Below are 21,507 nucleotides of genomic sequence, written 5' to 3'. Positions count from 1 at the left end.
TCTGAGCGTTTCAGAGTGTGATAGGGAGTGTCTGAGAGTGTCAGAGAGTGATTCAGAGTGTCAGAGAGTGTCAGAGAGTTATAGAGAGTGTCTGAGAGTGTCAGAGAGTGTCAGAGAGTGATTGAGAGTTTCAGATAGTGATTGAGAGTGATAGAGAGTGTCTGAGAGTGTCTGAGAGTGTCTGAGAATGTCAGAGAGTGATTGAAAGTGTCAGAGAGTGTCTGAGTGTGTCAGAGAGTGATTGAGAGTGTCAGAGAGTGATTGAGAGTAATTGAGAATGTCTGAGAGTGTCTGAGAGTGTCAGAGAGTGATTGAGAGTGTCTGAGAGTGTCAGAGAGTGTCTGAGAGTGTCACAGAGTGATACAGAGTGTCAGAGAGTGATAGAGAGTGTCAGAGAATGTCAGAGAGTGATAGAGAGTGTCTGAGAGTTTCAGAGAGTGATAGAGAGTGATAGAGAGTGATAGAGAGCGTCTGAGAGTGTCAGAGTGTGTCAGAGAGTGACAGAGAGTGTCAGAGAATGATAGAGAGTGTCAGAGAGTGTCAGAGAGTGTCAGAGAGTGATCGAGAGTGTCTGAGAGTGTCAGTGATTGTCAGAGAGTGATTGAGAGTGTCCGAGAGCATCAGAGAGTGATACTGTGGGTCAGAGAGTGATAGAGAGTGTCTGAGCGTTTCAGAGTGTGATAGGGAGTGTCTGAGAGTGTCAGAGAGTGATTCAGAGTGTCAGAGAGTGTCAGAGAGTTATAGAGAGTGTCTGAGAGTGTCAGAGAGTGTCAGAGAGTGATTGAGAGTTTCAGATAGTGATTGAGAGTGATAGAGAGTGTCTGAGAGTGTCTGAGAGTGTCTGAGAATGTCAGAGAGTGATTGAGAGTGTCAGAGAGTGTCTGAGTGTGTCAGAGAGTGATTGAGAGTGTCAGAGAGTGATTGAGAGTAATTGAGAATGTCTGAGAGTGTCTGAGAGTGTCAGAGAGTGATTGAGAGTGTCTGAGAGTGTCAGAGAGTGTCTGAGAGTGTCACAGAGTGATACAGAGTGTCAGAGAGTGATAGAGAGTGTCAGAGAATGTCAGAGAGTGATAGAGAGTGTCAGAGAATGTCAGAGAGTGATTGAGAGTTTCTGAGAGTGCCAGAGAGTGATATAGAGTGTCAGAGAGTGATGCAGAGTGTCAGAGAGTGATAGAGAGTGTCAGAGAGTGTCATAGAGAGATAGAGAGCATCGGAGAGTGTCAGAGAGTGTCAGAGAGTGATATGGAGTGTCAGAGAATGTCAGAGAGTGTCAGAGAGTGTCAGAGAGTGTCAGAGAGTGAATTAGAGTGTCTGAGAGTGTCAGAGAGTGACTGAGAGTGTCTGAGAGTGTCTGAGAGTGTCTGAGAGTGTCAGAGATTGATATAGAGTGTCAGAGAGTGATATAGTGCGTCAGAGAGTGATAGAGAGTGTCAGAGAGTGTCAGAGAGTGATAGAGAGTGTCAGAGAGTGTCAGAGAGTGATATGGAGTGTCAGAGAATGTCAGAGAATGATTGAGAGTGTCTGAGAGTGTCAGAGAGTGTCTGAGAGTGTCACAGAGTGATACAGAGTGTCAGAGAGTATTAGAGAGTCTCAGAGAATGTCAGAGAGTGATAGAGAGTGTCAGAGAATGTCAGAGAGTGATTGAGAGTGTCTGAGAGTGCCAGAGAGTGATATAGAGTGTCAGAGAGTGATGCAGAGTGTCAGAGAGTGATAGAGAGTGTCAGAGAGTGTCATAGAGAGATAGAGAGCATCGGAGAGTGTCAGAGAGTGTCAGAGAGTGATAGAGAGTGTCAGAGAGTGTCAGAGAGTGATATGGAGTGTCAGAGAATGTCAGAGAGTGTCAGAGAGTGTCAGAGATTGTCAGAGAGTGAATTAGAGTGTCTGAGAGTGTCAGAGAGTGATTGAGAGTGTCTGTGAGTGTCTGAGAGTGACAGAGATTGATATAGAGTGTCAGAGAGTGATATAGTGCGTCAGAGAGTGATAGAGAGTGTCGGATAGACATGGAGTGTGTCGGAGAGTGTCAGAGAGAATCAGAGAGTGTCAGAGAGTGTCAGAGAGAGTCAGAGAGTGACAGAGAGTGTCTGAGAGTGTCAGAGAGTGTCAGAGAGAGATAAAGAGTGTCTGAGAGTGTCAGAGAGTGATACAGAGTGTCAGAGAGTGATAGAGAGTGTCAGAGAGTGTCAGAGAGTGATAGAGAGTGTCAGAGAATGTCAGAGAGTGTCACAGAGTGTCAAAGAGTGTCAGAGAGTGGTAGAGAGTGTCTGAGAGTGTCAGAGAGTGTCAGAGAGTTTCAGAGAGTGAAAGAGAGTGCCAGAGAGTGTCAGAGAGTGTCAGAGTGTGATATAGAGTGTCAGAGAATGTCAGAGAGTGTCAGAGAGTGATATAGAGTGTCAGAAAATGTCAGAGAGTGTCAGAGAGTGTCAGAGAGTTTCAGAGAGTGAAAGAGAGTGTCAGAGAGTGTCAGAGCTTGTCAGAGAGTGATAGAGAGCGTCAGAGATTGTCAGAGAGTGATAGGGAGTGTCTGAGAGTGTCAGAGAGTGTCAGAGAGTTTAAGAGAGTGAAAGAGAGTGTCAGAAAGTGTCTGAGAGTATCAGAGCTTCTCAGATAGTGATAGACAGAGTCAGAGAGTGTCAGAGAGTGTTAGGGAGTGTCAGAGTGTTTCAGAGAGTGAAAGAGTGTGTCAGAGAGTATCAGAGAGTTTCATAGCTTGTCAGAGAGTGATTGAGAGTGTCAGAGAGCGTCAGAGAGTGATAGAGAATGTCTGAGAGTGTCAGAGAGTGATTGAGAGTGTCAGAGAGTGTCAGAGAATGTCAGAGAGTGAAAGCGAGTGTCTGAGAGTGTCAGAGAGTGATAGAGAGTGTCTGAGAGTGTCCAAGAGTGTCAGGGAGTGTCTGAGAGTGTCTGAGAGTGATAGAGAGTGCTTGAGAGTATCAGAGAGTGTCTGAGATTGTCAGAGAATGTCAGCGAGTGTCTGAAAGTGAAAGAGATTGTCAGAGAATGTCAGAGAGCGGTAGAGAGTGTCTGAGAGTGTCAGAGAGTGTCAGAGAGTGATAGAGAGTGTCAGAGAGTGATAGAGAGTGTCAGAGAATGTCAGAGAGTGATAGAGAGTGTCAGAGAATGTCAGAGAGTGATTGAGAGTTTCTGAGAGTGCCAGAGAGTGATATAGAGTGTCAGAGAGTGATGCAGAGTGTCAGAGAGTGATAGAGAGTGTCAGAGAGTGTCATGGAGAGATAGAGAGCATCGGAGAGTGTCAGAGAGTGTCAGAGAGTGATATGGAGTGTCAGAGAATGTCAGAGAGTGTCAGAGAGTGTCAGAGAGTGTCAGAGAGTGAATTAGAGTGTCTGAGAGTGTCAGAGAGTGACTGAGAGTGCTTGAGAGTGTCTGAGAGTGTCTGAGAGTGTCAGAGATTGATATAGAGTGTCAGAGAGTGATATAGTGCGTCAGAGAGTGATAGAGAGTGTCAGAGAGTGTCAGAGAGTGATAGAAAGTGTCAGAGAGTGTCAGAGAGTGATATGGAGTGTCAGAGAATGTCAGAGAGTGATTGAGAGTGTCTGAGAGTGTCAGAGAGTGTCTGAGATTGTCACAGAGTGATACAGAGTGTCAGAGAGTATTAGAGAGTCTCAGAGAATGTCAGAGAGTGATAGAGAGTGTCAGAGAATGTCAGAGAGTGATTGAGAGTGTCTGAGAGTGCCAGAGAGTGATATAGAGTATCAGAGAGTGATGCAGAGTGTCAGAGAGTGATAGAGAGTGTCAGAGAGTGTCATAGAGAGATAGAGAGCATCGGAGAGTGTCAGAGAGTGTCAGAGAGTGATAGAGAGTGTCAGAGAGTGTCAGAGAGTGATATGGAGTGTCAGAGAATGTCAGAGAGTGTCAGAGAGTGTCAGAGATTGTCAGAGATTGTCAGATAGTGAATTAGAGTGTCTGAGAGTGTCAGAGAGTGATTGAGAGTGTCTGTGAGTGTCTGAGAGTGTCAGAGATTGATATAGAGTGTCAGAGAGTGATATTGTGCGTCAGAGAGTGATAGAGAGTGTCGGATAGACATGGAGTGTGTCGGAGAGTGTCAGAGAGAATCAGAGAGTGTCAGAGAGTGTCAGAGAGAGTCAGAGAGTGATTGAGAGTGTCTAAGATTGTCAGAGAGTGTCAGAGATTGATAGAGAGTGTCAGAGCTTGTCAGAGAGTGATAGAGAGATTCAGAGAGTGTCAGAGAGTGATAGGGAGTGTCTGAGAGTGTCAGAGAGTGATTGAGAGTGTCTGAGAGTGTCAGAGAGTTTCAGAGAAGGTCAGAGAGTGATAGAGAGTGTCAGAGAGTGATAGAGAGTGTCTGAGAGTGTCAGAGAGTGTCAGAGAATGCCAGAGCGTGTCAGAGAGTGTCAGAGAGTGATAGAGAGTGTCAGAGAGTGATTGAGAGTGATAAAGAGTGTCAGAGAAGGTCAGAGAGTGATAGAGAGTTTCAGAGAGTGATAGAGAGTGTCTGAGAGTGCCTGAGAGTGTCAGGGAGAGTCTGAGAGTGTCAGAGAGTGTCAGTGAGTATAAGTGAGTGATAGAGAGTGTCAAAGTGTGTCAGAGTGTGTCTGAGAGTGTCAGAGAGTGTCAGAGAGTGTCTGACAGTGCCAGAGAGTGTCAGAGAGTGTCAGAGATTGTCTGAGAGTGTCTGAGAGTGTCGCAGGGTAATAGAGAGTGAGAGAGAATGTCAGAGAGTGATAGAGAGTGTCTGAGAGTGTCAGAGAGAGATCGAGAGTGTCTGAGAGTGTCAGCGAGTTTCTGAGAGCGATAGAGATTGTCAGAGAATGTCAGAGAGTGATAGAGAGTGTCAGTGAGTGATTGAGAGTGTCAGAGAGTGATTGAGTGTGTCAGAGAGTGATTGAGAGTGTCAGAGAGTGATATAGAGTGTCAGAGAGTGATGCAGAGTGTCAGAGAGTGTCATAGAGAGATCGAGAGCATCGGAGAGTGTCAGAGAGTTTCAGAGAGTGATAGAGAGTGTCATAGATTGATTGAGAGTATCAGAGAGTGATAGAGAGTGTCTGAGAGTGTCAGAGATTGTCAGAGATTGATTGAGAGTATCAGAGAGTGTCAGAGAGTGTCAGAGAGTGATTGAGAGCCATTGAGAATGTCTGAGTTTGTCTGTGAATGTCAGAGAGTGATTGAGAGTGTCAGAGAGTGATTGAGAGTGTCTAAGAGTGTCAGAGAGTGTCAGAGATTGATAGAGAGTGTCTGAGAAAGTCAGAGACTGATAGAGAGTGTCAGAGAGTGTCAGAGAGTGACCGAGAGTGATAGAGAGTGTCTGAGAGTGTCAGAGAGTGATTGAGATTGTCAGAGAGTGCCCGAGAGTGATAGAGAGTGTCTGAGAGTGTCAGAGAGTGTCAGAGAGTGATTGAGAGTGTCAGAGAGTGTCAGAGAGTCATAGAGAGTGGTATAGAGTGTCTGAGAGTGATTGAGAGTGTCTAAGAGTGTCAGAGAGTGTCAGAGATTGATAGAGAGTGTCAGAGCTTGTCAGAGAGTGATAGAGAGATTCAGAGAGTGTCAGAGAGTGATAGGGAGTGTCTGAGAGTGTCAGAGAGTGATTGAGAGTGTCTGAGAGTGTCAGAGAGTGATAGAGAGTGGTTTAAGTGTCTGAGAGTGATTGAGAGTGTCTAAGATTGTCAGAGAGTGTCAGAGATTGATAGAGAGTGTCAGAGCTTGTCAGAGAGTGATAGAGAGATTCAGAGAGTGTCAGAGAGTGATAGGGAGTGTCTGAGAGTGTCAGAGAGTGATTGAGAGTGTCTGAGAGTGTCAGAGAGTTTCAGAGAGTGAAAGAGTGTGTCAGAGAGTGTCAGAGCTTGTCAGAGAGTGATAGAGAGAGTCAGAGATTGTCAGAGAGTGATAGGGAGTGTCTGAGAGTGTCAGAGAGTGTCAGAGAGTTTCAGAGAGTGAAAGAGAGTGTCAGAGAGTGTCAGAGAGTATCAGAGCTTCTCACATAGTGATAGACAGAGTCAGAGAGTGTCAGAGAGTGTTAGGGAGTGTCTGAGAGTGTCAGAGAGTGTCAGAGTGTTTCAGAGAGTGAAAGAGTGTGTCAGAGAGTGTCAGAGAGTTTCAGAGCTTGTCAGAGAGTGATTGAGAGTGTCAGAGAGCGTCAGAGAGTGATAGAGAATGTCTGAGAGTGTCAGAGAGTGATTGAGAGTGTCAGAGAGTGTCAGAGAATGTCAGAGAGTGAAAGCGAGTGTCTGAGAGTGTCAGAGAGTGATAGAGAGTGTCTGAGAGTGTCCAAGAGTGTCAGGGAGTGTCTGAGAGAGTCTGAGAGTGATAGAGAGTGTCTGAGTGTATCAGAGAGTGTCTGAGAGTGTCAGAGAATGTCAGCGAGTGTCAGTGAGTGATATAGATTGTCAGAGAATATCAGAGAGTGGTGGAGAGTGATAGAGAGTGTCTGAGAGTGTCAGAGAGTGATAGAGAGTGTCTGAGAGTGTCAGGGAGTGTCTGAGAGTGTCTGAGACTGTCTGAGAGTGATAGAGAGTGTCTGAGAGTGTCAGATAGTGTCAGCGAGTGTCTGAGAGTGATAGAGAGTGCTTGAGAGTATCAGAGAGTGTCTGAGAGTGTCAGAGAATGTCAGCGAGTGTCTGAAAGTGAAAGAGATTGTCAGAGAATGTCAGAGAGTGGTAGAGAGTGTCTGAGAGTGTCAGAGAGTGTCAGAGAGTGATTGAGAGTGTCAGAGAGTGTCAGAGAGTGATTGAGAGTGATTGAGAATGTCTGAGAGTGTCTGAGAGTGTCAGAGAGTGTCAGAGAGTGTCAGAGAGTGATTGAGAGTGTCTGAGAGTGATAGAGAGTGTCAGAGAAGGTCAGAGAGTGATAGAGAGTGTCAGAGAGTGATAGAGAGTGTCTGAGAGTGTCAGAGAGTGTCAGAGAATGCTAGAGAGTCTCAGAGAGTGTCAGAGAGTGATAGAGAGTGTCAGAGAGTGATTGAGAGTGATAAAGAGTGTCAGAGAAGGTCAGAGAGTGATCGAGAGTTTCAGAGAGTGATAGAGAGTGTCTGAGAGGGTCTGAGAGTGTCAGGGAGAGTCTGAGAGTGTCAGAGAGTGTCAGTGAGTATAAGTGAGTGATAGAGAGTGTCAAAGTGTGCCAGAGAGTGTCTGAGAGTGTCAGAGAGTGTCAGAGATTGATAGAGAGTGTCTGAGAAAGTCAGAGACTGATAGAGAGTGTCAGAGAGTGTCAGAGAGTGACCGAGAGTGATAGAGAGTGTCTGAGAGTGTCAGAGAGTGTCAGAGAGTGATTGAGATTGTCAGAGAGTGTCAGAGAGTGACCGAGAGTGATAGAGAGTGTCTGAGAGTGTCAGAGAGTGTCAGAGAGTGATTGAGAGTGTCAGAGAGTGTCAGAGAGTCATAGAGAGTGGTATAGAGTGTCTGAGAGTGATTGAGAGAGTCTAAGAGTGTCAGAGAGTGTCAGAGATTGATTGAGAGTGTCAGAGCTTGTCAGAGAGTGATAGAGAGATTCAGAGAGTGTCAGAGAGTGATAGGGAGTGTCTGAGAGTGTCAGAGAGTGATTGAGAGTGTCTGAGAGTGTCAGAGAGTGATAGAGAGTGGTTTAAGTGTCTGAGAGTGATTGAGAGTGTCTAAGATTGTCAGAGAGTGTCCGAGATTGATAGAGAGTGTCAGAGCTTGTCAGAGAGTGATAGAGAGAGTCAGATAGTGTCAGAGAGTGATAGGGAGTGTCTGAGAGTGTCAGAGAGTGATTGAGAGTGTCTGAGAGTGTCAGAGAGTTTCAGAGAGTGAAAGAGAGTGTCAGAGAGTGTCAGAGCTTGTCAGAGAGTGATAGAGAGAGTCAGAGATTGTCAGAGAGTGATAGGGAGTGTCTGAGAGTGTCAGAGAGTGTCAGAGAGTTTCAGAGAGTGAAAGAGAGTGTCAGAGAGTATCAGAGCTTCTCAGATAGTGATAGACAGAGTCAGAGAGTGTCAGAGAGTGTTAGGGAGTGTCTGAGAGTGTCAGAGAGTGTCAGAGTGTTTCAGAGAGTGAAAGAGTGTGTCAGAGAGTGTCAGAGCGTTTCAGAGCTTGTCAGAGAGTGATTGAGAGTGTCAGAGAGCGTCAGAGAGTGATAGAGAATGTCTGAGAGTGTCAGAGAGTGATTGAGAGTGTCAGAGAGTGTCAGAGAATGTCAGAGAGTGAAAGTGAGTGTCTGAGAATGTCAGAGAGTGATAGAGAGTGTCTGAGAGTGTCCAAGAGTGTCAGGGAGTGTCTGAGAGAGTCTGAGAGTGATAGAGAGTGTCTGAGTGTATCAGAGAGTGTCTGAGAGTGTCAGAGAATGTCAGCGAGTGTCAGTGAGTGATAGAGATTGTCAGAGAATATCAGAGAGTGGTGGAGAGTGATAGAGAGTGTCTGAGAGTGTCAGAGAGTGATAGAGAGTGTCTGAGAGTGTCTGAGAGTGTCAGGGAGTGTCTGAGAGTGTCTGAGACTGTCTGAGAGTGATAGAGAGTGTCTGAGAGTGTCAGATAGTGTCAGCGAGTGTCTGAGAGTGATAGAGAGTGCTTGAGAGTATCAGAGAGTGTCTGAGAGTGTCAGAGAATGTCAGCGAGTGTCTGAAAGTGAAAGAGATTGTCAGAGAATGTCAGAGAGTGGTAGAGAGTGTCTGAGAGTGTCAGAGAGTGTCAGAGAGTGATAGAGAGTGTCAGAGAAGGTCAGAGAGTGATAGAGAGTGTCAGAGAGTGATAGAGAGTGTCTGAGAGTGTCAGAGAGTGTCAGAGAATGCTAGAGAGTCTCAGAGAGTGTCAGAGAGTGATTGAGAGTGATTGAGAATGTCTGAGAGTGTCTGAGAGTGTCAGAGAGTGATAGAGAGTGTCAGAGAGTGATTGAGAGTGATTGAGAGTGATAAAGAGTGTCAGAGAAGGTCAGAGATTGATAGAGAGTTTCAGAGAGTGATAGAGAGTGTCTGAGAGGGTCTGAGAGTGTCAGGGAGAGTCTGAGAGTGTCAGAGAGTGTCAGTGAGTATAAGTGAGTGATAGAGAGTGTCAAAGTGTGTCAGAGAGTGTCTGAGAGTGTCAGAGAGTGTCAGAGAGTGCCAGAGAGTGTCAGAGAGTTTCAGAGATTGTCTGAGAGTGTCTGAGAGTGTCGCAGGGTAATAGAGAGTGAGAGAGAATGTCAGAGAGTGATAGAGAGTGTCTGAGAGTGTCAGAGAGAGATCGAGAGTGTCTGAGAGTGTCAGCGAGTTTCTGAGAGCGATAGAGATTGTCAGAGAATGTCAGAGAGTGGTAGAGAGTGATAGAGAGTGTCTGAGTGTGTCAGAGAGTGTCTGAGAGTGATAGAGATTGTCAGAGAATGTCAGAGAGAGACAGAGAGAGTCTGAGAGTGTCAGAGAGTGATACAGAGTGTCAGAGAGTGCTAGAGAGTGTCAGAGAGTGTCAGAGAGTGTCAGAGAATGTCAGAGAGTGTCAGAGAGTGTCAGTGAGTGATTGAGAGTGTCAGAGAGTGATTGAGAGTCTCAGAGAGTGATATATAGTGTCAGAGAGTGATGCAGAGTGTCAGAGAGTGTCATAGAGAGATAGAGAGCATCGGAGAGTGTCAGAGAGTGTCAGAGAGTGATAGAGAGTGTCAGAGATTGATTGTGAGTATCAGAGAGTGTCAGAGAGTGATAGAGAGTGTCTGAGAGTGTCAGAGATTGTCAGAGATTGATTGAGAGTATCAGAGAGTGTCAGAGAGTGTCAGAGAGTGATTGAGAGCCATTGAGAATGTCTGAGTTTGTCTGTGAGTGTCAGAGAGTGATTGAGAGTGTCAGAGAGTGATTGAGAGTGTCTGAGAGTGTCAGAGAGAGATAGAGAGTGGTATAGAGTGTCTGAGAGTGATTGAGAGTGTCTAAGAGTGTCAGAGAGTGTCAGAGATTGATAGAGAGTGTCTGAGAAAGTCAGAAACTGATAGAGAGTGTCAGAGAGTGTCAGAGAGTGACCGAGAGAGATAGAGAGTGTCTGAGAGTGTCAGAGTGTGTCAGAGAGTGTCAGAGCGTTTCAGAGCTTGTCAGAGAGTGATTGAGAGTGTCAGAGAGCGTCAGAGAGTGATAGAGAATGTCTGAGAGTGTCAGAGAGTGATTGAGAGTGTCAGAGAGTGTCAGAGAATGTCAGAGAGTGAAAGTGAGTGTCTGAGAATGTCAGAGAGTGATAGAGAGTGTCTGAGAGTGTCCAAGAGTGTCAGGGAGTGTCTGAGAGAGTCTGAGAGTGATAGAGAGTGTCTGAGTGTATCAGAGAGTGTCTGAGAGTGTCAGAGAATGTCAGCGAGTGTCAGTGAGTGATAGAGATTGTCAGAGAATATCAGAGAGTGGTGGAGAGTGATAGAGAGTGTCTGAGAGTGTCAGAGAGTGATAGAGAGTGTCTGAGAGTGTCTGAGAGTGTCAGGGAGTGTCTGAGAGTGTCTGAGACTGTCTGAGAGTGATAGAGAGTGTCTGAGAGTGTCAGATAGTGTCAGCGAGTGTCTGAGAGTGATAGAGAGTGCTTGAGAGTATCAGAGAGTGTCTGAGAGTGTCAGAGAATGTCAGCGAGTGTCTGAAAGTGAAAGAGATTGTCAGAGAATGTCAGAGAGTGGTAGAGAGTGTCTGAGAGTGTCAGAGAGTGTCAGAGAGTGATAGAGAGTGTCAGAGAAGGTCAGAGAGTGATAGAGAGTGTCAGAGAGTGATAGAGAGTGTCTGAGAGTGTCAGAGAGTGTCAGAGAATGCTAGAGAGTCTCAGAGAGTGTCAGAGAGTGATTGAGAGTGATTGAGAATGTCTGAGAGTGTCTGAGAGTGTCAGAGAGTGATAGAGAGTGTCAGAGAGTGATTGAGAGTGATTGAGAGTGATAAAGAGTGTCAGAGAAGGTCAGAGATTGATAGAGAGTTTCAGAGAGTGATAGAGAGTGTCTGAGAGGGTCTGAGAGTGTCAGGGAGAGTCTGAGAGTGTCAGAGAGTGTCAGTGAGTATAAGTGAGTGATAGAGAGTGTCAAAGTGTGTCAGAGAGTGTCTGAGAGTGTCAGAGAGTGTCAGAGAGTGCCAGAGAGTGTCAGAGAGTTTCAGAGATTGTCTGAGAGTGTCTGAGAGTGTCGCAGGGTAATAGAGAGTGAGAGAGAATGTCAGAGAGTGATAGAGAGTGTCTGAGAGTGTCAGAGAGAGATCGAGAGTGTCTGAGAGTGTCAGCGAGTTTCTGAGAGCGATAGAGATTGTCAGAGAATGTCAGAGAGTGGTAGAGAGTGATAGAGAGTGTCTGAGTGTGTCAGAGAGTGTCTGAGAGTGATAGAGATTGTCAGAGAATGTCAGAGAGAGACAGAGAGAGTCTGAGAGTGTCAGAGAGTGATACAGAGTGTCAGAGAGTGATACAGAGTGTCAGAGAGTGTCAGAGAATGTCAGAGAGTGTCAGAGAGTGTCAGAGAGTGATAGAGAGTGTCAGAGAGTGATTGAGAGTGTCAGAGAGTGATATAGAGTGTCAGAGAGTGATGCAGAGTGTCAGAGAGTGTCATAGAGAGATAGAGAGCATCGGAGAGTGTCAGAGAGTGTCAGAGAGTGATAGAGAGTGTCAGAGATTGATTGAGAGTATCAGAGAGTGTCAGAGAGTGATAGAGAGTGTCTGAGAGTGTCAGAGAGTGTCAGAGATTGATTGAGAGTATCAGAGAGTGTCAGAGAGTGTCAGAGATTGATTGAGAGCCATTGAGAATGTCTGAGTTTGTCTGTGAGTGTCAGAGAGTGATTGAGAGTGTCAGAGAGTGATTGAGAGTGTCTGAGAGTGTCAGAGAGAGATAGAGAGTGGTATAGAGTGTCTGAGAGTGATTGAGAGTGTCAGAGAGTGTCAGAGAGTGACCGAGAGTGATAGAGAGTGTCTGAGAGTGTCAGAGAGTGTCAGAGAGTGATTGAGATTGTCAGAGAGTGTCAGAGAGTGACCGAGAGTGATAGAGAGTGTCTGAGAGTGTCAGAGAGTGATTGAGAGTGTCAGAGAGTGTCAGAGAGTCAATGAGAGTGGTATAGAGTGTCTGAGAGTGATTGAGAGTGTCTAAGAGTGTCAGAGAGTGTCAGAGATTGATAGAGAATGTCAGAGCTTGTCAGAGAGTGATAGAGAGATTCAGAGAGTGTCAGAGAGTGATAGGGAGTGTCTGAGAGTGTCAGAGAGTGATTGAGAGTGTCTGAGAGTGTCAGAGAGTGATAGAGAGTGGTTTAAGTGTCTGAGAGTGATTGAGAGTGTCTAAGATTGTCAGAGAGTGTCAGAGATTGATAGAGAGTGTCAGAGCTTGTCAGAGAGTGATAGAGAGATTCAGAGAGTGTCAGAGAGTGATAGGGAGTGTCTGAGAGTGTCAGAAAGTGATTGAGAGTGTCAGAGAGTTTCAGAGAAGGTCAGAGAGTGATAGAGAGTGTCAGAGAGTGATAGAGAGTGTCTGAGAGTGTCAGAGAGTGTCAGAGAATGCCAGAGCGTGTCAGAGAGTGTCAGAGAGTGATAGAGAGTGTCAGAGAGTGATTGAGAGTGATAAAGAGTGTCAGAGAAGGTCTGAGAGTGATAGAGAGTTTCAGAGAGTGATAGAGAGTGTCTGAGAGTGCCTGAGAGTGTCAGGGAGAGTCTGAGAGTGTCAGAGAGTGTCAGTGAGTATAAGTGAGTGATAGAGAGTGTCAAAGTGTGTCAGAGTGTGGCTGAGAGTGTCAGAGAGTGTCAGAGAGTGTCTGAGAGTGCCAGAGAGTGTCAGAGAGTGTCAGAGATTGTCTGAGAGTGTCTGAGAGTGTCGCAGGGTAATAGAGAGTGAGAGAGAATGTCAGAGAGTGATAGAGAGTGTCTGAGAGTGTCAGAGAGAGATCGAGAGTGTCTGAGAGTGTCAGCGAGTTTCTGAGAGCGATAGAGATTGCCAGAGAATGTCAGAGAGTGATAGAGAGTGTCAGTGAGTGATTGAGAGTGTCAGAGAGTGATTGAGTGTGTCAGAGAGTGATTGAGAGTGTCAGAGAGTGATATAGAGTGTCAGAGAGTGATGCAGAGTGTCAGAGAGTGTCATAGAGAGATCGAGAGCATCGGAGAGTGTCAGAGAGTGTCAGAGAGTGATAGAGAGTGTCATAGATTGATTGAGAGTATCAGGGAGTGATAGAGAGTGTCTGAGAGTGTCAGAGATTGTCAGAGATTGATTGAGAGAATCAGAGAGTGTCAGAGAGTGTCAGAGAGTGATTGAGAGCCATTGAGAATGTCTGAGTTTGTCTGTGAGTGTCAGAGAGTGATTGAGAGTGTCAGAGAGTGATTGAGAGTGTCTAAGAGTGTCAGAGAGTGTCAGAGATTGATAGAGAGTGTCTGAGAAAGTCAGAGACTGATAGAGAGTGTCAGAGAGTGTCAGAGAGTGACCGAGAGTGATAGAGAGTGTCTGAGAGTGTCAGAGAGTGTCAGAGAGTGATTGAGATTGTCAGAGAGTGACCGAGAGTGATAGAGAGTGTCTGAGAGTGTCAGAGAGTGTCAGAGAGTGATTGAGAGTGTCAGAGAGTGTCAGAGAGTCATAGAGAGTGGTATAGAGTGTCTGAGAGTGATTGAGAGTGTCTAAGAGTGTCAGAGAGTGTCAGAGATTGATAGAGAGTGTCAGAGCTTGTCAGAGAGTGATAGAGAGATTCAGAGAGTGTCAGAGAGTGATAGGGAGTGTCTGAGAGTGTCAGAGAGTGATTGAGAGTATCTGAGAGTGTCAGAGAGTGATAGAGAGTGGTTTAAGTGTCTGAGAGTGATTGAGAGTGTCTAAGATTGTCAGAGAGTGTCAGAGATTGATAGAGAGTGTCAGAGCTTGTCAGAGAGTGATAGAGAGATTCAGAGAGTGTCAGAGAGTGATAGGGAGTGTCTGAGAGTGTCAGAGAGTGATTGAGAGTGTCTGAGAGTGTCAGAGAGTTTCAGAGAGTGAAAGAGAGTGTCAGAGAGTGTCAGAGCTTGTCAGAGAGTGATAGAGAGAGTCAGAGATTGTCAGAGAGTGATAGGGAGTGTCTGAGAGTGTCAGAGAGTGTCAGAGAGTTTCAGAGAGTGAAAGAGAGTGTCAGAGAGTGTCAGAGAGTATTAGAGCTTCTCACATAGTGATAGACAGAGTCAGAGAGTGTCAGAGAGTGTTAGGGAGTGTCTGAGAGTGTCAGAGAGTGTCAGAGTGTTTCAGAGAGTGAAAGAGTGTGTCAGAGAGTGTCAGAGAGTTTCAGAGCTTGTCAGAGAGTGATTGAGAGTGTCAGAGAGCGTCAGAGAGTGATAGAGAATGTCTGAGAGTGTCAGAGAGTGATTGAGAGTGTCAGAGAGTGTCAGAGAATGTCAGAGAGTGAAAGCGAGTGTCTGAGAGTGTCAGAGAGTGATAGAGAGTGTCTGAGAGTGTCCAATAGTGTCAGGGAGTGTCTGAGAGAGTCTGAGAGTGATAGAGAGTGTCTGAGTGTATCAGAGAGTGTCTGAGAGTGTCAGAGAATGTCAGCGAGTGTCAGTGAGTGATAGAGATTGTCAGAGAATATCAGAGAGTGGTGGAGAGTGATAGAGAGTGTCTGAGAGTGTCAGAGAGTGATAGAGAGTGTCTGAGAGTGTCAGATAGTGTCAGCGAGTGTCTGAGAGTGATAGAGAGTGCTTGAGAGTATCAGAGAGTGTCTGAGAGTGTCAGAGAATGTCAGCGAGTGTCTGAAAGTGAAAGAGATTGTCAGAGAAAGTCAGAGAGTGGTAGAGAGTGTCTGAGAGTGTCAGAGAGTGTCAGAGAGTGATTGAGAGTGTCAGAGAGTGTCAGAGAGTGATTGAGAGTGATTGAGAATGTCTGAGAGTGTCTGAGAGTGTCAGAGAGTGTCAGAGAGTGATTGAGAGTGTCTGAGAGTGATAGAGAGTGTCAGAGAAGGTCAGAGAGTGATAGAGAGTGTCAGAGAGTGATAGAGAGTGTCTGAGAGTGTCAGAGAGTGTCAGAGAATGCTAGAGAGTCTCAGAGAGTGTCAGAGAGTGATAGAGAGTGTCAGAGAGTGATTGAGAGTGATAAAGAGTGTCAGAGAAGGTCAGAGAGTGATCGAGAGTTTCAGAGAGTGATAGAGAGTGTCTGAGAGTGTCAGAGAGTGTCAGAGAGTGATTGAGAGTGTCAGAGAGTGTCAGAGAGTCATAGAGAGTGGTATAGAGTGTCTGAGAGTGATTGAGAGTGTCTAAGAGTGTCAGAGAGTGTCAGAGATTGATAGAGAGTGTCAGAGCTTGTCAGAGAGTGATAGAGAGATTCAGAGAGTGTCAGAGAGTGATAGGGAGTGTCTGAGAGTGTCAGAGAGTGATAGAGAGTGGTTTAAGTGTCTGAGAGTGATTGAGAGTGTCTAAGATTGTCAGAGAGTGTCAGAGATTGATAGAGAGTGTCAGAGCTTGTCAGAGAGTGATAGAGAGATTCAGAGAGTGTCAGAGAGTGATAGGGAGTGTCTGAGAGTGTCAGGGAGTGTCTGAGAGTGTCTGAGAGTGTCAGAGAGTTTCAGAGAGTGAAAGAGAGTGTCAGAGAGTGTCAGAGCTTGTCAGAGAGTGATAGGGAGAGTCAGAGATTGTCAGAGAGTGATAGGGAGTGTCTGAGAATGTCAGAGAGTGTCAGAGAGTTTCAGAGAGTGAAAGAGAGTGTCAGAGAGTGTCAGAGAGTATCAGAGCTTCTCACATAGTGATAGACAGAGTCAGAGAGTGTCAGAGAGTGTTAGGGAGTGTCTGAGAGTGTCAGAGAGTGTCAGAGTGTTTCAGAGAGTGAAAGAGTGTGTCAGAGAGTGTCAGAGAGTTTCAGAGCTTGTCAGAGAGTGATTGAGAGTGTCAGAGAGCGTCAGAGAGTGATAGAGAATGTCTGAGAGTGTCAGAGAGTGATTGAGAGTGTCAGAGAGTGTCAGAGAATGTCAGAGAGTGAAAGCGAGTGTCTGAGAGTGTCAGAGAGTGATAGAGAGTGTCTGAGAGTGTCCAAGAGTGTCAGGGAGTGTCTGAGAGAGTCTGAGAGTGATAGAGAGTGTCTGAGTGTATCAGAGAGTGTCTGAGAGTGTCAGAGAATGTCAGCGAGTGTCAGTGAGTGATAGAGATTGTCAGAGAATATCAGAGAGTGGTGGAGAGTGATAGAGAGTGTCTGAGAGTGTCAGAGAGTGATAGAGAGTGTCTGAGAGTGTCAGGGAGTGTCTGAGAGTGTCTGAGACTGTCTGAGAGTGATAGAGAGTGTCTGAGAGTGTCAGATAGTGTCAGCGAGTGTCTGAGAGTGATAGAGAGTGCTTGAGAGTATCAGAGAGTGTCTGAGAGTGTCAGAGAATGTCAGCGAGTGTCTGAAAGTGAAAGAGATTGTCAGAGAATGTCAGAGAGTGGTAGAGAGTGTCTGAGAGTGTCAGAGAGTGTCAGAGAGTGATTGAGAGTGTCAGAGAGTGTCAGAGAGTGATTGAGAGTGATTGAGAATGTCTGAGAGTGTCTGAGAGTGTCAGAGAGTGTCAGAGAGTGATTGAGTGTGTCTGAGAGTGATAGAGAGTGTCAGAGAAGGTCAGAGAGTGATAGAGAGTGTCAGAGAGTGATAGAGAGTGTCTGAGAGTGTCAGAGAGTGTCAGAGAATGCTAGAGAGTCTCAGAGAGTGTCAGAGAGTGATAGAGAGTGTCAGAGAGTGATTGAGAGTGATAAAGAGTGTCAGAGAAGGTCAGAGAGTGATCGAGAGTTTCAGAGAGTGATAGAGAGTGTCTGAGAGGGTCTGAGAGTGTCAGGGAGAGTCTGAGAGTGTCAGAGAGTGTCAGTGAGTATAAGTGAGTGATAGAGAGTGTCAAAGTGTGCCAGAGAGTGTCTGAGAGTGTCAGAGAGTGTCAGAGATTGATAGAGAGTGTCTGAGAAAGTCAGAGACTGATAGAGAGTGTCAGAGAGTGTCAGAGAGTGACCGAGAGTGATAGAGAGTGTCTGAGAGTGTCAGAGAGTGTCAGAGAGTGATTGAGATTGTCAGAGAGTGTCAGAGAGTGACCGAGAGTGATAGAGAGTGTCTGAGAGTGTCAGAGAGTGTCAGAGAGTGATTGAGAGTGTCAGAGAGTGTCAGAGAGTCATAGAAAGTGGTATAGAGTGTCTGAGAGTGATTGAGAGTGTCTAAGAGTGTCAGAGAGTGTCAGAGATTGATAGAGAGTGTCCGAGCTTGTCAGAGAGTGATAGAGAGATTCAGAGAGTGTCAGAGAGTGATAGGGAGTGTCTGAGAGTGTCAGAGAGTGATTGAGAGTGTCTGAGAGTGTCAGAGAGTGATAGAGAGTGGTTTAAGTGTCTGAGAGTGATTGAGAGTGTCTAAGATTGTCAGAGAGTGTCAGAGATTGATAGAGAGTGTCAGAGCTTGTCAGAGAGTGATAGAGAGATTCAGAGAGTGTCAGAGAGTGATAGGAAGTGTCTGAGAGTGTCAGAGAGTGATTGAGAGTGTCTGAGAGTGTCAGAGAGTTTCAGAGAGTGAAAGAGAGTGTCAGAGAGTGTCAGAGCTTGTCAGAGATTGATAGAGAGAGTCAGAGATTGTCAGAGAGTGATAGGGAGTGTTTGAGAGTGTCAGAGAGTGTCAGAGAGTTTCAGAGAGTGAAAGAGAGTGTCAGAGAGTGTCAGAGAGTATCAGAGCTTCTCAGATAGTGATAGACAGAGTCAGAGAGTGTCAGAGAGTGTTAGGGAGTGTCTGAGAGTGTCAGAGAGTGTCAGAGTGTTTCAGAGAGTGAAAGAGTGTGTCAGAGAGTGTCAGAGAGTTTCAGAGCTTGTCAGAGAGTGATTGAGAGTGTCAGAGAGCGTCAGAGAGTGATAGAGAATGTCTGAGAGTGTCAGAGAGTGATTGAGAGTGTCAGAGAGTGTCAGAGAATGTCAGAGAGTGAAAGTGAGTGTCTGAGAGTGTCAGAGAGTGATAGAGAGTGTCTGAGAGTGTCCAAGAGTGTCAGGGAGTGTCTGAGAGAGTCTGAGAGTGATAGAGAGTGTCTGAGTGTATCAGAGAGTGTCTGAGAGTGTCAGAGAATGTCAGCGAGTGTCAGTGAGTGATAGAGATTGTCAGAGAATATCAGAGAGTGGTGGAGAGTGATAGAGAGTGTCTGAGAGTGTCAGAGAGTGATAGAGAGTGTCTGAGAGTGTCTGAGAGTGTCAGGGAGTGTCTGAGAGTGTCTGAGACTGTCTGAGAGTGATAGAGAGTGTCTGAGAGTGTCAGATAGTGTCAGCGAGTGTCTGAGAGTGATAGAGAGTGCTTGAGAGTATCAGAGAGTGTCTGAGAGTGTCAGAGAATGTCAGCGAGTGTCTGAAAGTGAAAGAGATTGCCAGAGAATGTCAGAGAGTGGTAGAGAGTGTCTGAGAGTGTCAGAGAGTGTCAGAGAGTGATTGAGAGTGTCAGAGAGTGTCAGAGAGTGATTGAGAGTGATTGATAATGTCTGAGAGTGTCTGAGAGTGTCAGAGAGTGTCAGAGAGTGATTGAGAGTGTCTGAGAGTGATAGAGAGTGTCTGAGAGTGTCAGAGAGTGTCAGAGAATGCTAGAGAGTCTCAGAGAGTGTCAGAGAGTGATTGAGAGTGATTGAGAATGTCTGAGAGTGTCTGAGAGTGTCAGAGAGTGATAGAGAGTGTCAGAGAGTGATTGAGAGTGATTGAGAGTGATAAAGAGTGTCAGAGAAGGTCAGTGATTGATAGAGAGTTTCAGAGAGTGATAGAGAGTGTCTGAGAGGGTCTGAGAGTGTCAGGGAGAGTCTGAGAGTGTCAGAGAGTGTCAGTGAGTATAAGTGAGTGATAGAGAGTGTCAAAGTGTGTCAGAGAGTGTCAGAGAGTGTCAGAGAGTGTCAGAGAGTTTCAGAGATTGTCTGAGAGTGTCTGAGAGTGTCGCAGGGTAATAGAGAGTGAGAGAGAATGTCAGAGAGTGATAGAGAGTGTCTGAGAGTGTCAGAGAGAGATCGAGAGTGTCTGAGAGTGTCAGCGAGTTTCTGAGAGCGATAGAGATTGTCAGAGAATGTCAGAGAGTGGTAGAGAGTGATAGAGAGTGTCTGAGTGTGTCAGAGAGTGTCTGAGAGTGATAGAGATTGTCAGAGAATGTCAGAGAGAGACAGAGAGAGTCTGAGAGTGTCAGAGAGTGATACAGAGTGTCAGAGAGTGATAGAGAGTGTCAGAGAGTGTCAGAGAATGTCAGAGAGTGTCAGAGAGTGTCAGTGAGTGATTGAGAGTGTCAGAGAGTGATTGAGAGTGTCAGAGATTGATATAGAGTGTCAGAGAGTGATGCAGAGTGTCAGAGAGTGTCATAGAGAGATAGAGAGCATCGGAGAGTGTCAGAGAGTGTCAGAGAGTGATAGAGAGTGTCAGAGATTGATTGAGAGTATCAGAGAGTGTCAGAGAGTGATAGAGAGTGTCTGAGAGTGTCAGAGAGTGTCAGAGATTGATTGAGAGTATCAGAGAGTGTCAGAGAGTGTCAGAGATTGATTGAGAGCCATTGAGAATGTCTGAGTTTGTCTGTGAGTGTCAGAGAGTGATTGAGAGTGTCAGAGAGTGATTGAGAGTGTCTGAGAGTGTCAGAGAGAGATAGAGAGTGGTATAGAGTGTCTGAGAGTGATTGAGAGTGTCTAAGAGTGTCAGAGAGTGTCAGAGATTGATAGAGAGTGTCTGAGAAAGTCAAAGACTGATAGAGAGTGTCAGAGAGTGTCAGAGAGTGACCGAGAGTGATAGAGAGTGTCTGAGAGTGTCAGAGAGTGTCAGAGAGTGATTGAGATTGTCAGAGAGTGTCAGAGAGTGACCGAGAGTGATAGAGAGTGTCTGAGAGTGTCAGAGAGTGTCAGAGAGTGATTGAGAGTGTCAGAGAGTGTCAGAGAGTCATAGAGAGTGGTATAGAGTGTCTGAGAGTGATTGAGAGTGTCTAAGAGTGTCAGAGAGTGTCAGAGGTTGATAGAGAATGTCAGAGCTTGTCAGAGAGTGATAGAGAGATTCAGAGAGTGTCAGAGAGTGATAGGGAGTGTCTGAGAGTGTCAGAGAGTGATTGAGAGTGTCTGAGAGTGTCAGAGAGTGATTGAGAGTGTCTGAGAGTGTCAGAGAGTGATAGAGAGTGGTTTAAGTGTCTGAGAGTGATTGAGAGTGTCTAAGATTGTCAGAGAGTGTCAGAGATTGATAGAGAGTGTCAGAGCTTGTCAGAGAGTGATAGAGAGATTCAGAGAGTGTCAGAGAGTGATAGGGAGTGTCTGAGAGTGTCAGAGAGTGATTGAGAGTGTCTGAGAGTGTCAGAGAGTTTCAGAGAAGGTCAGAGAGTGATAGAGAGTGTCAGAGAGTGATAGAGAGTGTCTGAGAGTGTCAGAGAGTGTCAGAGAATGCCAGAGCGTGTCAGAGAGTGTCAGAGAGTGATAGAGAGTGTTAGAGAGTGATTGAGAGTGATAAAGAGTGTCAGAGAAGGTCAGAGAGTGATAGAGAGTTTCAGAGAGTGATAGAGAGTGTCTGAGAGTGCCTGAGAGTGTCAGGGAGAGTCTGAGAGTGTCAGAGAGTGTCAGTGAGTATAAGTGAGTGATAGAGAGTGTCAAAGTGTGTCAGAGTGTGTCTGAGAGTGTCAGAGAGTGTCTGAGAGTGCCAGAGAGTGTCAGAGAGTGTCAGAGATTGTCTGAGAGTGCCTGAGAGTGTCACAGGGAAATAGAGAGTGAGAGAGAATGTCAGAGAGTGATAGAGAGTGTCTGAGTGTGTCAGAGAGAGATCGAGAGTGTCTGAGAGTGTCAGCGAGTTTCTGAGAGCGATAGAGATTGTCAGAGAATGTCAGAGAGTGGTAGAGAGTGATAGAGAGTGTCAGTGAGTGATTGAGAGTGTCAGAGAGTGATTGAGAGTGTCAGAGAGTGATTGAGAGTGTCAGAGAGTGATATAGAGTGTCAGAGAGTGATGCAGAGTGTCAGAGAGTGTCATAGAGAGATCGAGAGCATCGGAGAGTGTCAGAGAGTGTCAGAGAGTGATAGAGAGTGTCTGAGAGTGTCAGAGATTGTCAGAGATTGATTGAGAGTATCAGAGAGTGTCAGAGAGTGTCAGAGAGTGATTGAGAGCCATTGAGAATGTCTGAGCTTGTCTGTGAGTGTCAGAGAGTGATTGAGAGTGTCAGAGAGTGATTGAGAGTGTCTGTGAGTGTCAGAGAGAGATAGAGAGTGGTATAGAGTGTCTGAGAGTGATTGAGAGTGTCTAAGAGTGTCAGAGAGTGTCAGAGATTTTTAGAGAGTGTCTGAGAAAGTCAGAGACTGATAGAGAGTGTCAGAGAGTGTCAGAGAGTGACCGAGAGTGATAGAGAGTGTCTGAGAGTGTCAGAGAGTGTCAGAGAGTGATTGAGATTGTCAAAGAGTGTCAGAGAGTTACCGAGAGTGATAGAGAGTGTCTGAGAGTGTCAGAGAGTGTCAGAGAGTGATTGAGAATGTCAGAGAGTGTCAGAGAGTCATAGAGAGTGGTATAAAGTGTCTGAGAGTGATTGAGAGTGTCTAAGAGTGTCAGAGAGTGTCAGAGATTGATAGAGAGTGTCACAGCATGTCAGAGAGTGATAGAGAGATTCAGAGAGTGTCAGAGAGTGATAGGGAGTGTCTGAGAGTGTCAGAGAGTGATTGAGAGTGTTGAGAGTGTCAGAGAGTGATAGAGAGTGGTTTAAGTGTCTGAGAGTGATTGAGAGAGTCTAAGATTGTCAGAGAGTGTCAGAG

The sequence above is a fragment of the Heterodontus francisci genome, chromosome 25 (assembly GCF_036365525.1).
Source record: "Heterodontus francisci isolate sHetFra1 chromosome 25, sHetFra1.hap1, whole genome shotgun sequence".
Lineage (NCBI taxonomy): Eukaryota > Metazoa > Chordata > Chondrichthyes > Heterodontiformes > Heterodontidae > Heterodontus > Heterodontus francisci.
The sequence above is the reverse complement of the archived record's forward strand: the minus strand, read 5'-3'. Positions refer to the sequence as shown.